Here is a 17,330-nt window from a genome sequence, read left to right on the forward strand (position 1 = left end):
AGTAAGTAAAAATTTTTTTTTAATTTATTTTATCTTTTTTGAGACGGAGTTTCGCTCTTGTTACCCAGGCTGGAGTGCAATGGCGCGATCTCGGCTCACCGCAACCTCTGCCTCCTGGGTTCAGGCAATTCTCCTGCCTCAGCCTCCTGAGTAGCTGGGATTACAGCCACGCACCACCATGCCCAGCTAATGTTTTGTATTTTTAGTAGAGACGGGGTTTCACCATGTTGACCAGGATGGTCTCAATCTCTTGACCTCGTGATCCACCCGCCTTGGCCTCCCAAAGTGCTGGGATTACAGGCTTGAGCCACTGCGCCCGGCTTAGTAAAATTATTCTAAGTAAACTAAACAGGAAGGCTTTCCAAGAACTGGGAAGTTGTTGAAACCAAGATGATCAGGGTTCAGGTCGACTGACAGCACATCAGTGGCAGAGATATGAGTGTATAAAACTTTGAAAGCCTGGGTAACATTGTGTGAATAGTCTGGAACATACACACAACATTTGGTTTTAATCAAAGCACAAGTTCCCCCTTCGGCCACTGTTAAAATATACCAAGCCATACAGTTTTGTAAGGCCTGCCCAATCTAAGTTTCCTCAGTTAGCAGGGTAAGGACGTGGACAAATTTTTAAAAGCTGCATCCATGTGCTTTGCTAGTGCTTCAACTTACAGCTCAGTATTCGTCATGGCCACCCATGGGGGAAATACAGCCAGTGGGTAGAACCATCAAGATGCCCATTTTTGTTTGCTATCGTTAGCCTTTACAATTTCCCAGTTAGATGGGAGAGAGTCCAATTTGTTGAGATGACATCCTGGGAGATAAGGATGACTGCCATACACCTTCCAGGGCAATTATAAGGTAAGTATGGCCAGGCCAGCTCTGAGTTCCATAAGCCCGTACTGTCTCCAAGGAGAAAGGTAGGCACCAGTTTTTGGCAAATGATGTTGCCATCCTATCCACATTTGGTCTGTTAAAAGCAGGTTCTGATTATCTTGTTGAGGTGGCAACCATCGCATATCATGGGTTCCAGTCTGGTGGTGACTATTATTGTACTTTTTGAAACATAGAGATACTTTGCCTTGAACAGCTGCCGTCTGCCCAAGCCCCTTGTGTACAGTATAACCTAACATTTGGTGGAGTTTGCTTTCCTAACTAGATTTTTTTTTAGTGTCTTTTTGTCTTTCCAAAGGGGCTAAGGCCTGTATGACTGTGGTACCTGGGAAAAGAGATAGTATGTTTATAATTTTCAGTTTCCAAGTTACAATAAAGTCCCCATAAACTTAGTTTGGCCAGCTGAATATGGCAGGGCAACCCAGAAGTGGAGGAAAGTGGCAATTCTCCACGTATCCAACAATTTGATTATGTAGAAAGACTAAAGTCTCTGCCCATCTGCAAATCAGTTGCTCTTTGTATGATTCCAACTTATACCTAAAAGTAGAATGTCAATCCATGTATTTATGTTACCCATCTGAGCAATCAGGCTCATTTTGATGCTAGCTGGCTGTTTTGCCTGTTAGTTGATGCAGTTTCTTCATTGTGTCGATGCTCTTTACCATTTGGTATGTTTTTGGAGTGGCTGGTACTGGTTGTTCTTTCTATGTTTAGTGCTTCTTTCAGGAGCTCTTGTAAAGCAAGCCTGATGGTGATGAAATCTCTGAGTAATTGCTTGTTCATAAAAGATTTTATTTCTCCTTTGCTTAGGAAGCTTAGTTTGGCTGGATATGAAATTCTGAGTTCAAAGTTCTTTTATTTAAGGATGTTGAATATTGGCCCGTAATCTCTTCTGGCTTGTAGGGTTTCTGCTGAGAGATCCGCTGTGAGTCTGATGGGCTTCCTTTTGTGGGTAACCCGACCTTTCTCTCTGGCTGCCCCTAGCATTTTCTTCTTCATTTCAACCCTGGTGAATCTAACAATTATGTGCCTTGGAGTTGCTCTTCTCGAGGAATATCTTTGTGGTGTTCTCTGTATTTCCTGGACTTGAAAATTGACCTGCCTTGCTATGTTGGGGAAATTTTCCTGGATAATATCCTGAAGAGTATTTTCCAGCTTGGATTCATTCTCTCTGTCACATTCAGGTATACCTGTCAAATGTAAATTAGGTCTTTTCACATAGTCCCATCTTTCTTGGAGACTTTGTTCGTTTCTTTCTAAAAATATGGAACGCTTCATGAATTTGCATGTCATCCTTGTGCAGGAGCCATGCTAATCTTCTGTGTATCATTCCAATTTAGTATATGTGCTGCTGAAGCGAGCACGCACCATTCAGTCTTAATGTACAAGTGTCACACTGGGCTGCATTTAGGATATCTAAGTTCATAGGCTTCTGTAGGGCCACTTGTCTAATCTGTGAGTTTTTCAGTGAGAAGGGTAACGTTGTGTTGGGTGTTATTACAAGCAACAGTTCTACTCTTAGGGTCTTTACTTATAATTCTACATCTATATTTGCTGTCTAGGAGGAAAAGACAGCTAGTGAGTAGAACCACCAGGGTGCCCATTTTTGATGGTGTTATCTGGCTTTCATCTTTTCCCCGTTGTCAGGGAGAGAGTCCAGATGGCATAGGATGTGTCCTGGTAGGTAAGGGCACCCCCAGGTGTATCTCCCAGTCCACTTGTAAGGTAAGTAAGACCAGCCGTGACTGCCCCAGACCCATAGCTAACTCCAGGAGAAAAGAGAGGCTGTAACATGTAGCCTGATGCTATTTTGCCATTCTAGCCACATATTACTAGTCAGTTGATGAGTTTGGCCACATTGCTAAGAGGTAACCTTCCCTTAGCCAGGCTGCTAGTGTTGGATGTGTTGCTCTTATGTTTTTGGATGCATAGATGTACCTGAGCCCTTGCCTGGATTTGCACCATCATCAGCCATCCTATGTTGTCATATACAGCATAGCCTATAGAGGGGGTGACATTAATCTGCTTACAAGCCAGATGGAAGATATGTTTCTAACTTTCCCCAAAAGTGGAGCACTCATGGTGAGTGGTACTATAATCATAGATGGGAAATGAGTGAGAATTTTTACTCTTGTCCTATATGTAAAAATAACTCCAAGTGCTCGAGGTAGTAACTTGGATGTGCAGTGGCAAGTCAGCAGTGGAGAAAGGGGTACCTCCCCCACAGACCCAGTAGTCTGTTTTGTTTTGGAGAAAAGCGGCTGTCTACACCCATTCAGGTAGTTTCAGCAAAGATCAAGTATGTGCTTATTACTCTAGAATTGAGAACTTCATGTTAACAAAAGCATATCGCTTATCTTTCCTTCTTTTTATCTTATTAATAACTTTTTATCTTTCCTTGGCTCACATAACCATGTAGGCATCTGAGTGAAGCCTACCTTTCGGTCTTTGAAGGGACTCAGCCCTTTGTACTATATCCCCTTGTTAGGAGGGCTGCATTCTGTCTTGGGATTGTTTTAGTGCACAGAATGCATCCTCGTGTAATTTTCCAAGTGATATTTTCGAAGTGTGGGTTACTGAGATGTGGTTGCACTAGGTTGGCGAGAGCATTTTTCCCGTAAGTGCTTTCCTTCATGTAGACGTTTTGAGATTGGATAAACCAAGGCCTTGAGGGAGTATCATCATCCTGTTAAGTGTCAGTTTTCCAGGGGGAATTGGAATCTCTTTTCTCAAATTCCTGGCTCAGGCATGTTTTGCATCTTGTTCAGTGTAAATGAGGTTTAAAATCTAGTAATTCCAAATAAAGTATTCATGCTCCAGCTTCTGTGCCTCCCAAGCAGCTCATTTTGCTGCTTTGCCAGCTGCCTGGTTACCTTTGGTTGTTTGTGAATTATATCTCTGGTGTTGGGGCAGTGTGTGATGGAGGCCTGATCAGGCAAGGCAATTAGCCTTATGAGTTATCCACGGAAACGCAGGAAGAGAGCCCTCTCGAACTCTGCAGCTACAAATTGGAATTTCAAGGGCAGGCCCTTGAAACCCCCGTTCACTGACATGCGCACTCACCATTCACACAGATTTTATTGCACATTTTATTCCCATTTTAAGATTGAGGGTAACAAGAAAGAGGCAAGGCAATTGCCTCTACTAGGGCCAGAATTTCCTTTGGGTGTTTAATATCCGTATTTTCTGATTGCAAGTGGCCTCTCTGTTTCCAGAACACCCAATGGGTGTGCATTACCAGGAAGGCATGTATGGAATCAGAATAAATGTTTACTCCCTTTTCCTGGGACAATTCTAAAGAGTCACGTAAGAGCAATTAACTCAGCTCTTTGTGCAAAGGTAGCTGCAGGAAGGGCATGGGCTTCTATTATCCCATTTTGGTAGTCACCATGGCACATCTGGCTCTGTGCACATCTTTCATTAACCTGCTTCCATCAGTGTTGTTCAAGTACAGAGCACTCATTGTCTGGTTTGACAGGTCCAGCATTTTGAATAAGCTACATCAGGGATTTACAGTCATGCTTTAACTCAGGATTATTTTTCAGCTGAGAGCAGTGTGGCGGAGTTTAGAGCCATGATGGTTTGTAGGGTGACATTTGGATCATGTAAGAGGATGGTCTGGTGTCTGCCCATTCACCCCCCAGTGAGCCAGTAGCCTCCCTTTTGTTCTAGTAGAGTCAGCACCTGATGGGGCACAAACACAGTAACTGGCTGTCCCAGAGTAAAATTTTCTATTTCCTATAGGACTTCACAGTGGGTGCTGTCGCCCAGAGGAAGTTGCGGGGGGCGGGGGAACATCTCTTAATGTTTGGTTTAATTGTTTAGAGAAATAGGCCATGGATTGTGAGGCATCTCCCAGCATTTGGGTTAGCACACCCAGACCTACGCTTTTTTTCTTTTTCTTTTTTTTTTGGGGGGGGGGGATATAGAATTTGAACAGCATTTGGGAATCTGGTAACCCCAGTCTGGAGCTGATATCAGCTTTTCTCTGATGGTATAAAATACTTGTTGGCCTTTGGATGTCCAAAGAAGGGGCAGTGAGTCTATTCCCTTTAGGGATTCATAAAGGGTTTTAGTCATTAGTCCAAACTTCGGAATCCAAATCTGGCAGAAGCCAACCCTTTCTAAGAACCCCTGCAGTTGCCCCCATTATCTGGGGCTCTGTGGCTGCTATGGCCTGTTTTTGGACAGACATCAGGCTCCTTTGGCCTTGCTTTAACCTAAAGCCAAGACAGGTTACTTCCTACTTACTTCTTTGGGCCTTCTTGGGAATACTTTGTATCTATATTGTACCAGGTGATTTAGAACTAAGATGATGTCAGCTAGGCATTTCCTGTAGTTGCGGCTGGTTATTAATTATCTACGTGTTGTAGCCAGACTCCTTAATCTAGTTGTAGGTCTCCTAAGTCTTTTGCCAGTATTTCCCCAAAATTGTTGGTGCATTTTTTAACACATTGAGGCTCCACTGTCCAACATTATTAAATGGTTGTTATAGTCTCTGGGTCCTGTCATTCAAAAAAAAATAGTAATAATAATTGCTGGGTCTTGCCTTCAATTGAAATGCAGAAAAAAAGCATCTTTTAGATCTAGCACTGAAAGGCATTCATAATTTCTATATATAGTAGTGTGCAGAGTATATGTGTTAGGAACCATTGGGTGAATATCCAAGGCTATTTTATTAATGGCTGTCGGGTCGTGGGCAAATTGATATTTGTGGAAGTGTAGCTTCCTTACAGGCACAATAGGGCTATTCCATGGGGATCTGCAAGGATGAATCCGTCCACTTCTCAAGTTTTTTCAAGACAGGCTGTATTCTTTCTAAGGCTTCCTTTATTAATGTATACCGATTGTTTTTCATTCACCACCCCACCTGGGGCACAGTAGCTCCCTCTCTTTTTCCTATGTGTTCTGGCTGTGTACTGCTTTTCCTGGGATTCCATCTGCCCATTCACAATGACCCACTCTCTCACAGACTTCTGAGGGAAAATTTTTTCTTCTTAAGGCAAATGAATAACATCTATGTTGCAATGCTTGCTCTAGCAGGCCCTGCAGGTGGAGTTACATCTCTGGGGAGAAATTACTTGAGTATTTAATTTGTGTAATAGGTCTTCTCCTACCAAGGGAATTGGGCATTCTGGCTTATAGAAATAGCAGTGCCCTAAGTCCAGACTTTCTGGTTTGCATTCTAAAGGTTGTAGGAAAGCCTTTTGTTGCTTTTTTTTTTTTTTTTTGCAAGTCCTATCACAGGTACAGTCATTTTGGTGCTTTTTCTCCTGAGGTGTTAAGAACTGAATCGTTTGCCCAGTATTAACCAGGAAATCGGTTAATTTTTTCCTGTCACTTGTACCCAGGGTTCCTGTGGGGAAATTTTAATTGTCTCTGAGGGACTATGGAGAGCCCCCAGGCATCCCCGTCAGATCAGTGACCCTGCTCTACCATTTGTCTGTGGGCTTTTTCCCTGTCAGAACCTTTTTTTCTGGCCCCTTGTTCCTTTCTTTTGGGTCAGTCATCCCTTCCGTGTTTTTTCTCCTTAACAATAGGCACGCTGGGTGTAGACCAGAGGCTTGCCTGGAGCTTTCCGATGCAGAGGCTTCCTTGTTCATTCTGATCTTATGTTTGCAACTTCTGTTTCTTTGTCTCTCAAGCTGGGAAGGGGTTATTCCTAGTGGGTCTTCCTGTTTTTCTATGCTGCTCTCTATGTAAAGGATGTTCTGCTAATTGAAAGTCGTATATATTAGCCTTGAATTTTAATGTCCTCCCTTTCTCTGTGAGTGTATCTACAGAAGCTTGGTAAATACATTTCAACACTTCAGACTGGTTCTCATTTGAATCTCGCGTGACTGTGTGAACTTTTTTTAAACCCTTTCATTTTGGTGCTCCCCTCCTGAGTCCCGTAAGATGATTGGTTTGTGAATATTCCGGACGGGTCATGTCCCCTTATCAATTAGAGCCCCAATTAGGGTTTGCACCCAGAGTAGTCCCTTCAGGTTTGGGGTATTTGGATTTGTTTTCATGGAGGCACGAAGACTCTTGATCTTCTTTCATCTGCAATCAGAAGCATGTTTAGGAGAGACTGCACATCTGCTCAGGTACACTGGTGGGCAGCACAGATAGACACGCAGAGATCAGTCATCTTCTGGGGAATCCTCCCTTAAAGTGGGGTGCAGTTTTTCCATATCACCAGTTAGATGTTGAAAACGGGCTGGACATCCAGTAATACCTGACAGGCTGCCTACTCGCATCCAGGCCAGCCACGGCCATCCTTGTAAACAGGAATTCCCTTGCTCCTGCCGTTGATACTTCCTTGCTAAATCATGTACCCTGTCAAGCATTGGTGGGAGAGGCCATCTCTGTTCTCTCATTATACTGAGGTGGCAGAGTAGCTCCCTCTTCTAGGCCTGATGCCTCACTTGGTAGCATCAAGGCAATCTGGGTCAATGCAGAGGCCAGCGTTAAGGGCCCTGTATGGAGGTACTACAGTGGGAGCTTTTGGGGGTGGAGCAGAGGCCAGGTGCATTTTGGCTGTGGGGGCCAGAGCTGCTAAAACAGCTGAGTGTAGGATATTTCAGAGTCCTACGTCTTCCTCATTTCTTTCTGCCTGAGTTTGTCTCTCTGGCTTGTGAAGAGCATTTCTTCCATTCTGTCCTCTGGTATAGCTAGCAGCTGGTGTCTCCCCTTATGGTATGAATCCTGCTTTTCTAAAAGCATGAAGGCTTGGACATATGGTATATTTTTTCTAATTTTCCAGGCTTCTGACAAAATGAATCTAACTGGCATTGAAGACTAGTGTTGGTTACATCCATCCAGAGGTCAAAATTTGTAACCTAACTTGTACACAGTCCAAACAGCACTGCAATAACAGACCGTTTTTCTCTTAGTAATGGGTTCATACCTGTAGGCTCTGCAGCTACCTCGGATATGCCCCAGGACCTTGTTTACCTTCCTGGCTTGGTTTCTGTATCCATACTACTCACCCCTCTTGAAACAGGGATTACAACTTTTTTTCATTGTCTCTCTTCTGTTCTGCACTGCTCATATCCTTCAACCAGACCTCTGTGGGTTGGAAAGACTTTTCTAGCTTCATATAAGCAGTGCAAGTAATATCACTCATGGTCCTAAAAGGGAACACTTGTGCAAATATCAGCACACAGCTGGGACAGCCAAAGAGATCACAGAGTCAGCTCCTTGGGCAGACTGGTGATTAGCAGCAGCTAGCACAGCACCCCCTACCTCACTCCCACCAGCACATCAGCTTCATCCCAAGTCCCTGTTCTGCTGTATTTACTACCCTAGTAGAGGGTGACTGAATGGCAACAAATTTAAATGGTGAACTAGGCAGACAAAAAGGGCAGAGAGAGGTTGGATTCAGGACTCCCTAAATACTTACCTTACATGTTGTTGAGCTTTTTTTCACTTAAACAACATTAAGCACCATAAGCATTGTGTCAAGCCCTTTGGATAACCTATGGAATGGTTCACATGTTTCCTTTCCCCATAAAAAACTGGCACAGTTGTGAGAAATACTCCAGGGTCCTAAAAACGGTGACCAGCATGGCAGTAGAGGGTGTTTCCCTCCAGGGCTGGATCCTGGATAGAGTAGGGCTTACGCAGATCACCTTACAGAGGAAAGAAGGAGGAGAGAGAGACAGAGATGAGGGCCTGAAGGTAGACACACACTTTTACAGTTGCAGATTCAGAATGCACAGTCTCAGATGGATCCCCACCAAAGGGCTGGTTAAAAGTCCTGAAACCTCATCTCATTTTCAGATGCCCCCCCACCAAGACCCCATCAGGTCTTGACATAGATACAGATGCCATACATGCCCGGATGATGTCATAAGCAGCTACCATCTAAACAGAGCAGAGCTCAAGTGACATCACAGAACAGGTAGAGGCAGTTCAGGGTGCATTCTGGTTGCCTTACCCAGCGCTGAAGTCTGTCAGCCTCTTGAGATGTCGCCTGCCCTATGGTAAGGAAGTGTGGTAGGCAGCTGGTACAATGGCAAGAAAAAAAAAGAAGTTCCCCAAGATTAAAACGCCTTGCAATAAAGGGAAATTTCCTAGAGCCCCAATCATGGTATCAGCTACGTGGAAGCTGCTGGCATTCCCGGGTAGTTCCTTTCCTTTCCAGTAGCCTGAATGGTTAAGATTTGGTGTGCTTGTGTGTCTGGTTGCCCCATTCATTGGAAGCCAGACCGATAGTTTCAGGAACTCTGAGTGTATTGTGTCCCCTCTGCATGTGGACACATACACATGGAGCGTGTGTCCCTGTGTTCTCATCATTTAGCTCCCACTTTTAAGTAAGAACATGCGGTATTTGGTTTTCTGTTCCTGTGTTGGTTTACTAAGGATGATGGACTCTAGCTCCATTCACGTCCCTGCAAAGGATATCATCTGGTTCTTTATAGTTGCATAGTATTCCATGGTGTATATGTGCCACATTTTCTTTATACAGTCTATCATTGATGGACGACTTAGACTGATTCCATGCTTTTGCTATTGTGAATAGTGCTACAATGAACAAATGTATTCATGTGTCTTTATAACAGAATGACTTCTATTCCTTTGGATATATATCCAGAAAGAAGATTGTTAGGTCAAATGGAAGTTCTGTCTTTAGGTCTTTTAGGAATCACCACACTGTCTTCCACAATGGTTGAACTAATTTACACTCCCACCAATAGTGTATAAGTGCTCCTTTTTCTCCACAACCTTGCCAGCATCTATTATTTGTTTGACTATTATTTGTTATTTTTTGACTTTTAAAAAAAGCCATTCTGACTGGTGTTAGATGGTATTTCATTTTGGTTTTGATTTGCATTACTCTAATAATCAGTGATGTTGAGAAGATTCAAATAAATGCAATTAGAAACAACAAGGGGGATATCACCACCATCCTCACAGAAATATAAACAACCATCAAAGAATATTATGAGCACCTCCATGGACATAAACTAGAAAATCTAGAAGAAATGGAAAATTCCTGCACAAATACATACACCCTCCTGAGACTAAACCAGGGAGAAGCTGAATCCCTGAACAGACCAATAATGGCTCTGAAATTGAGGCAGTAATAAATAGTCTCAGTGATAAATTTTTTAAATGCCACTTAGAAAATGTACACATAGGCCTGGCACAGTGGCTCATGCCTATAATCCCAGCACTTTGGGAAGCCAAGGTGGATGGATCATGAGGTCAGGAGATCGAGACCATCCTGGCCAATGTGGTGAAGCCCCATCTCTATTAAAAATACAAAAATTAGCTAGGCATGGTGGCACGCACCTGTAGTCCCAGGTACTTGGGAAGCTGAGGCAGAAGAATTGCTTGAACCTGGTAGGCAGAGGTTGCAGTGAGCCAAGATCACACCATGGCACTCTAGCCTGGCGACAGAGAGACTCTGTCTCAACAAAAAAGAAAGAAAATGTACACATAATTTTGTTCTGCTCAGCACAATATTTGTAACAATCACTTTTAGGAAGGATGTTAAAATCTTTTATTATTTTATCTCATTTAGCTTAATATTTTAAAAATATTTTTCTGCTAGCAGCTCTTTCAGATCTCCATTTTCATTGACATAGTCAATAATTTACCCACCTCTCTATTAAATAATAGCAGATCAACTGATGTGTATTCTTTTATACTGAACTTTGGCACTCTTGACATAATTCATATATGAATAGTTATAGAAATGTCTTGGCCAGTGGAAATGGGATTTATCAGCCAAGGTTGAACAGGAATGTTCTCACCTGAAAGCAGCAAGCGATACAAAGGCAAGAAATCGGTAAAAGAAATTCAGGAGTCCCACAAGCAGATAAGGATTTATTTAGGGCCTGAGATGGTACAGGAACCCTTATAGGGGCCTGTGGCCACCCCAAGCATGGACATAATGGAAACTCTTGAGTCCCTTCACAGAAATTCGAGGTACATCTCTACTTCTGAGAAGTACATCAGCCACTTGATAAGCAAGAAGTTAATAGTAGGTTTAAACAATAGCAAGGAATTGGCCGGGCGCGGTGGCTCAAGCCTGTAATCCCAGCACTTTGGGAGGCCGAGGCGGGTGGATCACGAGGTCAAAAGATCGAGACCATCCTGGTCAACATGGTGAAACCCCGTCTCTACTAAAAATACAAAAACATTAGCTGGGCATGGTGGTACGTGCCTGTAATCCCAGCTACTCAGGAGGCTGAGGCAGGAGAATTGCCTGAACCCGGGAGGCGGAGGTTGCGGTGAGCCGAGATCGCGCCATTGCACTCCAGCCTGGGTAACAAGAGCAAAACTCCGTTTCAAAAAAAAAAAAAAAAAAAAAAAAATAGCAAGGAATTGAGTCATGAGAATGTTTGGTTCCTCATAAAAACTAAAAATCAAAGCTTAACATACATCCCTGAGTTCTTTTTCAGAAAACTGCACCTCTACCAAATGGATGCACTAGCATGTAGACCTCAGATAAGGGGAATCTATGAAATGAACTCCTCTGCCATTCTTTGTTACGAATTTCTTCCTGAGGGGCCTACAGGAGGTTGTGTCTATGAGCCAAATTTAACATTATTTTCTGCTGATCTCAAATTTTGTGACAAATTTAGTTTCTTAAATAATCACAAATCAGAAAATCTTTGAATCTCCCTATGCCCTGTAAGGCCCCAGTTCAAGATACTTCATCCTCTTAGGCTAAAACCAATGTATAACCTCAATATATTGATTTCTGGCTGTGTATAACCCCTGCCTCTGTGTCTTTAAAATCCGCTACCTGTAAGCAGTCTGGTAGTTTTGGTCTTAAGCATGAGCTGCCTGAACTCTTTGTATCTGGTGCCCTGCAGTAAATGTGTTGTTTTGTTGTTGTTGCTGCTGTTGTTGCTGTTGCTAGAAATGTCATTATGGATATCTGCTCTTGTTGAACCAGGCAAGTGAACCCAAGTTTATGTTGGCAACAGACCTGCAGTGTGCCAACATGAATGTGTTGAGAGGAACACGTTATCTTGTGAAGGAAGCATTCCCACAGGATGCATCTCAGAGACTCTATATCATATGTCTACTTTACAATTAAGAAAATCTCTAGTCAAACAGTCTAAAACTATTATTGAACAATAGGGGACATTTGTTCAGTATTTATGTGCAACCAACAGAGCAAAAATACTGTATTTATAGTTATGCCAAATTAACAGATTTGCATTGGTTTTCCCAGGTATGGCTACAATGAGGGCCCCTGGTATTTAGTACTGTACACGGAGAAATTCATTGTCAAACATTGGTTTAAAAAGAAAACCTTCTCATCTACTGTATTGCAACTTGGCACCATTTAACTTCATTTCTCTGCATGCAGAGAGCAACCCTATCTTCCATGCCAGCTACTTAGACTGTGGCTTTCATGTAGAGAAGAACTGAAATTCCCAAGTTTAAAGGAAACTGGAGGCATTTAAGGAAACAAATAGAGGTGAATGTCTTTATTGGTTTCTCATTCTTGTGTTGATAATTGTGTTCTACTTTTATAAATAGAAACATCTGCTTCCAGTATTTTATAATACAGTGAGTTTACCAGGAACAAAGGACAAGGTAACTGAGGAAAGGCAGGTTGGCATCTGCATAGGTTGGTTACACTTACTTATACATGGCACTTACTTCATCTCTAAGGGGTATCATGAGCATGAGCTCATTGCCGCAATTTTATGGCCATGAAGTAAGCTCCTTATTAAAAAGGAATGCTGTATGGAATACTATGCTTCTAGATAAGGCATGCTTTAAGTCCATGGATGCTAGTTTTGGCAAAAGACCTGCATGCAGGAAAGAAAAATATATAATCAATGCAAGGGTCTATTCCAGTAAGAAAAAGAAACCTCTGTCCCTTCCATAATGGGAGTGGTTCCATATAACCAAAGTGTTACCAGGAAGCTGGCAGATCATGCTGGGGAATGGTGCCTTATCAGGGATCCAGTGTTGGTCCCTCTGCTGACAGTTTGAGTATACACAGAGGGAGCTGTCACCAGGTTGGCCTTGGTGAGTGGAAAGCCATGCTGACGAGCCCATGGATAGTATCCATTTTTGCCACCATGGTCACTTTATTCGTAACCCTACTGGGTGATGACAGGGAGCTGGGGAAAGAGGCTGACCAGTATTTCAGAATGTATTATCCCGTCCACGTAATGATTAAAGAATCCTTCACTGGTGTAAACCTCGGTGGTCATCTATACAGAGCAAAAATGTCTTCATATTTTTTTTGACACTAAGAAAGGGCTATCCACTTGCCTCTTTTGAAAATTTTTCATCAACAGTGTTTTAATTATGTATTTTATGTCCCTGACTATCTGACCAAACTATTGTTCAAAGCCCATGAATCAGTGAACAAGCACACTTCTAATAATTATTTTCTTCCAAACAACTAGATACGCTGCCTGATTTCTATCCACTGGGAAGATTTATTTCCCCACTTTCCTTCAGGGATGCCCCAGAAAAGGCTATTGTGCTACCACTCTCCACCTTCAGGTGGTGCCTTCATATCTTGAAGAACCATCTGTAAATGAGGCCCTAGTCTTCTCTTCCTCTGTCAACTGATTACAGGCAACTCTTCATGAGGCCATAGGTGCAAGCTAGGAGAAGTGGGCAGTGTTACCGGAATGGACACCCTGGGCATAGGTGTCACTCCTTCATGTAATTTATTACTGTTTTGGGGACCCATTCTGGCCCAGTTACATAGGTACCATTTTCATCTGATGATGGAGTACTGCTGTGCACACCTAACTTGATAGTTAGTTGGGTCAGGTAACAGTTTATCATGGGCAATTCAGGATGCATGGTAGCTTGGTGGTTCACAGTCTTGCATTTTATTTCTGTTACAACCAGTATAAGGCCACAAGCTGACCCTGAAGAGACTAGTTATCTGTGGATGAGGACAGGGTCTTGCTCCAAAATTTACCAGTGGGGTCCTAAAAAGGCTTCAAAGAACTCCCTCTCTGCCACTGATACCTCAAGTACCATTGGATCTGAAGAATTATATGTCCTAAGTGGAAAAGCTGCTTGCATGGCAGCCTGGACTGCTGAAGAGCCTTGAGTTCTCAGCCCCAGTCAAACTAGAAGCTTTTTGAGTTGTTTGGTGGATGGGCCAGAATAACACACCCAGAACAGAAATGTGTTGCCTCTTAAATCCAGATAGGATCGCTAGGCCTTGTGCTTTTTTTTTTTTTTTTTTTTTTTTTTAAGACGGAGTTTTGTTCTTGTTACCCTGGCTGGAGTGCAATGGCGTGATCTCGGCTCACAGCAACCTCCGCCTCCTGGGTTCAGGCAATTCTCCTGCCTCAGCCTCCTGAGTAGCTGGGATTACAGGCACGCGCCACCATGCCCAGCTAATTTTTTGTATTTTTAGTAGAGATGGGGTTTCACCATGTTGACCAGGATGGTCTCGATCTCTCGACCTCGTGATCCACCTGCCTCGGCCTCCCAAAGTGCTGGGATTACAGGCTTGAGCCACTGCACCCAGCTTTTTTTTTTTTAATGTAATGGTTGTAGGTGAAGCCAGATGCAACCAGTTGCCATTCATTTTGGAAAAAATATCTCAAAATACCCCACCCCACTGAACCTCTACATATTTTACTGAAGTAGAAGGCCCCTGAATTTCAGTTAGATATATATCCCACTGACTTACATGAAAATATTTTATGAATATGTTCAGTATAGTTGATACTTGATATTCACTTTGTCCAATCAGTATGGTGCCATCAATGAAATGGACCAGCATGATTCCTGTGGTAGTGGAAACTGATCAAGTTCTTTGCCTCAAAATTGTAACATGGGGTAGAGAGTTAATAAACTTCTCATGTAGGATAGTGAGGGTTTAGTGCCTTCTTTGGCATTTGAAAGCAAACTGTTCTGTTGAACCTTATGAACAGAAAGAGTTACATACTAGTTCCAGGATATGTGTTAATTTGCTGAATTAATGAAACCACATCTTGTACAACACCTGAAATTTTAGTTAAGACTTGATTCAGTTTACGGGACTCTGTTGTCATTATTTAGGATCCACCTGTCTTCTGACTAGGCCAAATAAGTGAGTTCAGTGGGGATTTGTGGGAATAACCATCTTGGTCTTCCAAATCCTTCGTGGGTGCAGTAATCTCAGAAATTCCTTCAGGGATGTTGTTATGTTTTTTATTTACTGTTTTCTTTTTCTTTTTTTTTTTTTTTTTTTGAGACGGAGTTTCGCTCTTGTTACCCAGGCTGGAGTGCAATGGCGCGATCTCGGCTCACCGCAACCTCCGCCTCCTGGGTTCAGGCAGTTCTCCTGCCTCAGCCTCCTGAGTAGCTGATTACAGGCATGTGCCACCATGCCCAGCCAATTTTTTTTTGTATTTTTAGTAGAGACGGGGTTTCACCATGTTGACCAGGATGGTCTCAATCTCTTGACCTCGTGATCCACCCGCCTCGGCCTCCCAAAGTGCTGGGATTACAGGCTTGAGCCACTGCGCCCGGCTATTTACTGTTTTATCTAGAAGCATCTCCATTGGCTTTCCTTTGCGCTTTCCCACCATAGTGGCCCTCACTTAAGACACCAATGTGGGTGTTCTGCCAGCTACTAAGTATTTCTATTCCAATTATGGATTGGGAACTGAAAAATCACCAGTGAATTACTTCAGGGACTCACTGGATACACTGTGAGTCAGACTTGAGCTAAAACTCCATTAATCACCTGACCTCTGTAAGAAAATACTCTAATTAGAGGGCCACAGTGTTGTGGATCTCCTGGAATCAATGTCAGTTCAAAGTCAGTGTCTAGTAGTCCCCCACATTTTTTATTTTCTTTTATCAAAGCACAGTCTTCCTAGTAAAATGTTGCAAGTCTCTTTTAGGAAAGGAAAAGTATTAACAGTGTAACATTCTGTGAGTACACCTGGATGGTTTTTCAAGGGGACCTGACTGTCCCTTATTTTAAGGAGTTCTAGGCCTGGAAACTGGCTAAAGTATGAGAATTGAGTGAGGTGCTATGATTCTCTGGATTTTTTGATGTAAGGCAGATTCTTGTTGACTTTATCTGAAAGTTTTCTGCTTCTTCAGAGGAAGTAAGCATTTAGTAGGTTTTCTGCATATTTCAATTACAAGAACACTCACGGTTAAGTGGCCAACACCATAGATCCATAGGAATCTGATGAATTTGATTGTTGTTTTGCCTTTACTGTCTGTTAACTTAATTAACACTACCTTGCCTTTGAAGATTGAGGGCTGCTACTTGGCCCCAAGACCCCCTTTATTGCCACTGCATTTAAATTTTCCAATTGATGAACTGTAAATTTTGTTACAAGATCTGGCCTACAGAGAAGAGAGATCAGGGGGCTCTTGAGTAGTGCTTGGCCTCCCCACACAAAGCTATTTAACAAAGTACAAGTACGTACTGATAAATAGTTTGTCTTCTTGAGTCTATTAATGTAAGTTGCTTTTAAATGGCAAATCTACCCTCTCATTGTGTATTCCCAAGCCCACAAATTCCTTCTTCCAAAGTAATCCAGGGGAGATAGTAGATCTATGACTTGCTCATGATGGGCCATCTTTTGAACTATATTTCAGCCAACAAGTCAAACTACTGATATCATTTGTAAATCCTCAAGCTGCACATTTAAAGCAGAATCTGCTTAGTGAGTTCATATCAATAAATTTGTCCTTATCCAGCTTTATGTTCTCCCCACGATTAACCCAATCCTTAACATGTGTTTCTGCACATGTTCTCCAGATTTGTATTTGTGTAAATTGGAAAACTCAGCTAGTTTTTTTTTTTGGAGTGTAGTGAAACTTCTCAAGGGTCACACTTCACGTATTACCTTTAAATGCCTGCTGTGACTTGACTCTAGTTCTAAGTCTGGAAGCAAAATCAGTGGTGGGAGTGGGCTCTGAAGAGAATCAGCATTAGATTGCTTTGCATCTGCCTCAAGGGAGTTCATTACCCTTCTCCCAGTGCAATGCAGAGTTAATTTCCTCAGACAGGTGAAAAGGCCTATACCACTGTGGGTGGGAGGCCACTGCCATTGGGATGAAGGTGAAACTTACATATGCTCCAAGCAAGACTCAGAATTTCAGAGCTCATTGTCTCCAACCTCATCAAGGTTTTCCCTAAGGTTCCCATCTTATTTACAGGGACCCCTTTTTCTTAACTAATACCCTCATTTACTAGGCCAAAAGTTCAACTTTCATTGTAGTTTAGCCATTCACACAATAAGGGCTTGTGTTTGATTTCTAGAAATTTCAGCACTGTGACTACAAGAGAAATTATTCTCACTCAGGGCATTGTTGGAAGTTCTAAAGTTATTGATGCATAGATAATCCTAAGGGTTCCTTTTCTTTAATTATTTTTCTCAGGAACATTAGAAGCAACCAACCAATATCATACATGCCTTGGTTTTCAAAAGATTTTGAAGTTATGATGTCAAAGTCACCAAGTTTCTTTCCTCCTGTCAGTGGTTGAATAG

At 42.5% G+C, this 17,330-nt stretch overlaps 1 non-coding gene across 1 annotated transcript; it reads right to left on the reverse strand.

Moving 5' to 3' along the window:
• Positions 1–2,149: 2,149 nt before the first annotated feature.
• On the reverse strand, positions 2,150–2,255 carry LOC120368273 (U6 spliceosomal RNA). The gene has a single exon (XR_005582459.1). It is a non-coding gene; the product is annotated as a U6 spliceosomal RNA (small nuclear RNA).
• Positions 2,256–17,330: the final 15,075 nt, after the last annotated feature.

The sequence above is a fragment of the Saimiri boliviensis genome, chromosome 5, assembly GCF_048565385.1.
Source record: "Saimiri boliviensis isolate mSaiBol1 chromosome 5, mSaiBol1.pri, whole genome shotgun sequence".
Taxonomy (NCBI): Eukaryota; Metazoa; Chordata; class Mammalia; order Primates; family Cebidae; genus Saimiri; species Saimiri boliviensis.